Source organism: Diadema antillarum, unplaced genomic scaffold (assembly GCF_040938485.1).
Source record: "Diadema antillarum isolate AM-2024a unplaced genomic scaffold, OU_Dant_1.0 scf00000095, whole genome shotgun sequence".
Classification (NCBI taxonomy): Eukaryota; Metazoa; Echinodermata; class Echinoidea; order Diadematoida; family Diadematidae; genus Diadema; species Diadema antillarum.
Genome location: NW_027270984.1, coordinates 84,209 through 90,617, shown reverse-complemented (window position 1 = coordinate 90,617; position 6,409 = coordinate 84,209).

The window sequence follows — 6,409 nt, the reverse complement described above, 5'->3', positions numbered from 1 at the left end:
CTGTTGCCAGGTAACGGCTGGGTGTAGCAACGTACGGACCAGTTACATCTGTATATAAAAATAGAGAAACATTCCATGGCATGCCTACAACAGAAGGCAGAGTACAACATAGAATGAAGATGCTTCAAGTAACAAAAGAAATTCATGTTCTGGATATGTTAATTAAGTCACTGATATTTAGCAACAAGCATATGTTTAACAAATCTTTTGAAGGAACCAATCGTGCGAATTGCACGGGACTGAGATGGTAAAGAATTCCATACGTCTGGGCCAGTGTGCCGAATTGATTTTTAAGCTAAACAAGTTCTGGGATTTATAAGATGAATATTGGAGGCATTTCTTGTAGGGTAGGAGTGGATTTGTTTATTGAGTTGGAAAATATTCATGAAATAAGAAGGTAAACACTGAATGTTGCGGTGAAACATGAAGGTAGCAGTCTGTAAAAAATTAATGTCATCAAATTTCAGAATTCTATGCTTTTGAAATATTGGGTCTGTGTGACCTCTATAATCAGTCCCAGCACAAATACGCATGGCTTTCTTTTGGAGCAAAAATATTGAATTTGTACTACTGTATGAAGTTGCCCAGACAATGTTGCAATAATTTATATATGGCAAAACGAGTGAGTTATACAATACAAAAAGAGTTTCTACCGGAAGAAAATACCGTAATTTACGTAGAACACCAATATTGCGTGCAATAGGATTTGATATATGTCTGACATGATCAGACCAATTTAGATATTCATTAATAACAACACCCAAAAATTTTATACATGATTTTTGTTCAATTGCAATATCATCTATGAGTAACACATTATTTTCTGGATCATGATTTGTTCTTCTATAACCTTTAAAATGAATAAAACTCGTTTTCGACAAGTTGAGAGATAACACGTTGCTCCGGAACCAACGTGACAATTTCGGTAGTTGAGTATTCAGTTTCGAAATAAGACTATTGTAATTAGCATGGGAAAAGAATACGTTGGTATCATCGGCAAAGAGAATATATTGCAATGAATCTGACACATTAACCAAATCATTTACATATATCAGGAATAAAAGCGGGCCTAAAATGGATCCTTGGGGGACACCACATGTTAACGGAAGCAAAGTAGATGAATGAGAATCGTGAACAGTATATTGATATCTATTTGATAAGTAACTAAGAAACCAATCAAGGGCGACGCCCCGTACACCATAATACTGCAATTTGGAAAGTAAGATACCATGATCTAGAGTATCGAACGCCTTGCTGAGGTCCATAAACACGCCTATCACGTGCTTATGGTCCGTCAAGGCGCTCGATACTCTGTCGTATAGTTTCAAGAGTGCAGCATCAGTGGAATGGGCTTTACGGAAACCATACTGATCAGGATTAAGCAAATTATTGCGTGTGATAAAATTATCAACTCTGTTATACACAATTTTTTCAAGAATCTTTGAAAAGGCAGGCAGAATAGAAATGGGGCGGTAATTCGATATATTTGAAGGATCATCCTTTTTATGGATTGGTACCACCTTAGCTACTTTAAATGACTGTGGATATACACCTGTATAGATAATGAAAGGTTGAAAATATATACCAGTGGTGTCAAAACATATCGTATTATTTTCTTCAATAAATGTGAGCTGATTTCATCATGACCAGTTGCATAACTATTTTTCAATGATTTTTTGATTTTTAATATCTCACTATCACTTACAGGATAAAAAATAACGTTTTGTAAAAACTTCTATTCAAAAAATCTCGAAAATCAATTCCATTCCTATCAATTTTCTTAGCTTGATTTTGACCAATTCCGGTAAAATACTCATTAAATTTATTTGCAATTGTTAATGGTGTGTCATATGACACTTCTTCAAAAAATAACATATCAATCTCATTAACACGACCTTTATTCAAAATTTCTTTGATTACTTTCCAAGTAGAATTACAATTATTTCTAACTTTTACAAGTCTATTATGAAAATATGATTTGCGAGATGCCCTTATTATTTCTGTCAATTTATTTCTATATTTCTTATATCTGTCAAAACATTCTAAATCAAATCTATTATTTATATGCAATTTATATAACATATTCCGTCTCTTAATTGACCTCAGAACACCATTCGTGATCCACGGGTGCTTTTTCTTCTGTTTAACATTCATTTGTCACACGAAAAGAACAAAATAGCATTCTGATTTTGATATAATAATAATAATAATAGTCAGTTCTTAGAAACGCATAATACCATAAGATAGTCTCTATGCGTGTACAAAATAATGAAACAAAATGTATCACATATTTCTCTATTCAAACATGTAATCAACAATTATCAAAAAGGTGAGTTTTTAACACAGATTTGAATTTATCAAAATCTGTAATGCATCTAACACTGAGAGGGAGATTATTCCATAATGAGGGTGCCATTTTTCCAAAAGACCTATCACCATATGTCTTAGATTTGACACTTATTTCAGAGAGGAGATTTTTTGATTTTGAGCGCAGATTACGACCAGGATGATATGGCTTGATGAGTTCACTGAGATATGCAGGGGCATTTCCATGAAAACATTTGAATACAAGGGTCAAAATCTTAAACCTGATACGAGCTCTTATGGACAACCAATGAAGACTACAAAGAATGGGAGTTATATGATCAAATTTCCTTTTGCGTGTTACAAGCCTTGCGGCTGAATTTTGTATCCGTTGGAGTCCTTTCAGGTGAGAGTCTGGAACTCCAATGAGCAAACCATTATTATTATCCAAATGACTAAAAATAAACGCATGAACCAGTTTTTCTGTAGTTGCTTTATCGAGAACGTGTCTCAATTTTCCAATCCTGTGTAGACCTATGGCTGCAGATTTGCATATGTTATTGATGTGAGTTTTCATACTAAGATCATCTTGGATAATGACACCAAGGTCACGTGCCTTAGAAATTGGCAGCACAGGAGTATCGCAAACATTAACGGACAAAGTTGTTGAGGACTTGTTACGAGATCTTACATGCACAACTTCAGTTTTCTCAAGATTCAATTTCAAACCATTTTGCAAAGACCAATCTTGAATTTTACCTAAGCATGATTCAATCTGACCAACTGCTACATCAGAATTGGTGCTTTTTGGCAATGAAAGATAAATCTGAGTATCATCAGCATATGTAATTTTACTTATGCCACACTTGTCAATTACATCCTCTAAGGGAGCTGTGTACATTATGAAACACAGTGGTCCTAAGACAGAACCCTGAGGAACCCCTTGTTTGAGAACATAAGGGGCAGATGCAGTACCATTGATTGAGACACTCTGCGTTCGGTTGCTAAAATAAGACTGAAACCAATCAAATGCAGTACCAACAATTCCATAAGTCGATGACAGACGGCGGAGCATGATGTTATGGTCAATAGTGTCAAATGCAGACGAGTAGTCTAGCATCACCAACAGTGTCTCCTGGCCCCTGTCTGCTGCAAGAAGTAGGTCATTAAAAACACGTATCATAGCTGTCTCAACACTGATTTCTCCTGTATGCTGATTGTGCTCTTCCATACATTTCATTTGATTCCAGATATGCATGTATCTGATTGGCACATGCTCGCTCTACCAACTTTGCAACAAATTTAAGCTTTGCTATTGGTCTGTAATTTCCCAATACTTCTGAATCTAAACCTGGTTTCTTAATAAGAGGATCAACTTGTGCATGCTTGAAGGAATCTGGAAAACAGCCGCTCATCAGAGAAAGGTTGATAATGCGTGTGAGTACTGGAGTCAGCTCATTAACACATTTCTTCAACAGCCATGTGGGTATTGGATCCTGGTTGCAAGATGAAGATGGTGAAGCCAACACCAGTTTCCTTACCGCTGTCTCGGTGACGGGTTGAAATTCTGCAAAGGTTGGTCCGTATGCTGTCGCATGGATGCTATTTGGACGTGGTGATGTACAAGGAAATGAAAGTGATGACTGGTTGTTTGACACTTTTGCCAATTCATTCTTTATGTTTTGAATTTTCTCAGAGAAGAATTGCACAAACTGGTTAGCCAAGTGAAGTAAATCACCACCATACTTGGATGGAAGAACCTTGTCGGACGATGACGAGGAAAGTTTGCTGAACTTTTGAAACATTTGCCGAGTGTTGCAATCCTCGAAGGATTTCTTGTGATATTCACGTCTTCTCTTGTTCAACAAAGCCTTGTATCTAGCTCGCTGATCTCGAAAAACTTGTTTGTACACTTCAAGATTCTGAGAATTTCTTAGCCGTTCCCAGCTCCGAAGTTCCTTCTTTGCTGCACGGAGAGAATCATCATACCAAGGAGCATGTGGACGAGCAGTGATTGTTTGTATTATCTCAGGTGAATGCTTGTTCAGCATATCACTAAGGACATCATCATACTGTTTTACTAATTCGGCTAGATCAGAGGATGGAGCAAGAAACAGTGCAGATTTTGTAATGTCGCAGCGAAATGCCTCCAGATCTATGTCACGAAGCTTACGCGTCTTTATGACAATCTTCCCTGCCGGAGGCCTGGATATGTTCAGCTTACATTCAACCAAAGCATGATCTGAAGGCAAGGGATTAGAGACGGTGACACTGTCATCCACAACAAAATCATCCAAAGCACGTATCAGGATCAGATCCAATGTATGGCCTGCATCATGGGTTGGAGATCTAACAAGTTGGTTGAGGTTGAATGACGTAGCAAGATCATCAAGAAGTATAGTGCTGCGACTTGTGACGTCATCAACATGAATGTTAAAATCCCCACACACCATAACGTGACCAGGGTAAGTAGCCAGCTCTTCAAGGAGTGTTGAAAACTCATGAAAAAAGTTAGTAATTGTGGAGCATCTGTTTGCTGTCATTTGCGGCCTATAAATCACTACCAGACGCACAGATGAACACTTTAACGAACAGGTAAATGTCAAATCCATAATTTCAAAAGACTCGAATACTTTGGATTTGTTGAAAACAACTTTGAAGGACTTACGGAGGCAAATACCAAGGCCACCTCCTTTCCTGGTTTGTCTTGGCACATGGTGCAGCCTATAATCGGGTAGTGCATTTAGTATTCCTGCAATGGTGTGGTCATCTCGATGATCCCCTGACATCCATGTTTCTGTGATGACAATAATATCAAGTTTTCTCTCCATCACCACATCACAGAACATGTCCACTTTGTTGTTCAGCGACCGTGCATTCCACAAGCCAAAGTGACAGGGCTTTTGGGCTGACGTGCAAGTTGAGGGCATCATGGATGCTGGGGGTGGTCTTACCTTGTGGCAGCATGGCAAATATGGTAGAGGCATAGATTGTACAGTTGAAATGCTGCTCTCTTCAGACGCTACATGTATGACAGAAGATTGAGTAATGGGTGTTGCTGCTTTCCGCTTTTTCCCCCGTCTCGTTTTCTTTTTGTACGAGATTCCAAGAGAAGTGAGAGTTCTCCATAATGTAGGGGGAAGCCATTGATGACATGTCTCTTTGAGGCCGATATCATACAGCTTCTGCCTGGGATAAGTATGCGTAACATGCTCTCTGATGTCTTTAGTTTGCGTGCCTTGACCTCTGCACAAATCCTCAACAGGCCCAGGGTTAGGATTGATGTCGCCATCACGAAGAATGGAGATTCGAAAACAAGCATCAGACTTGGGGTAGTAGTGAATCTGACCGCCACAGAGTTTACTTGTAAGTTTCACTGCCTGAGAATGTGTCCACTTCACTGGTGTAAGTGTACTGGGATTGTCTCAGTTGAGACCAGCATTCTGAAGTACACCCATTCAGCAGGTGCATGCCAAGGAGCAGAACAAGGGTTGAATACTTGATTGACTCCATTGTCTCAGTACTTTGTAACTGCTTCAGTGGATGGTCACAATAGGATTCCAAGCTAGTTCATTCAGGCTTGAGTAATCAGCAATGGGTATGCCCATGAAGAAGCTGTAACATGGCTGTGCTTGACCCAAGTAGACTCATGGTATGGCAAAAAATATGAAGTCCACAGACATGACAGGTACATCCTTAGAAATTGCATCAAGAGTCTAGCGTGATCCAGATGCCTTACCAAGAACATTGGTGTAGTTTTGAAGCTATGGCCAAGATGATACAGCAAGAAATTAGAACAAAATATGGGAGCAGATGTGAGGAGCTGTTCATGGGCTGAACGCTCACTCTGACTCTGACAGCTTTCCTTCATAAAATGCACGGATACTTAGTCTCACAATATCATTATGTATCTCACGTTTTCGGATGCCTCGACGCTTGTGTGAGCCTATACAACATCTAATGGATACTGTGTATATTGCATGTTATAGCAAGGAGGTACTACCTCCTTGGTTATAGGCGACTATCCTACATCATGAAATTGTCGGAGTTGCATTGGCCGAAAACTTCTCATGTGACTGGAAATAATTCGTCAATAGTAATAACT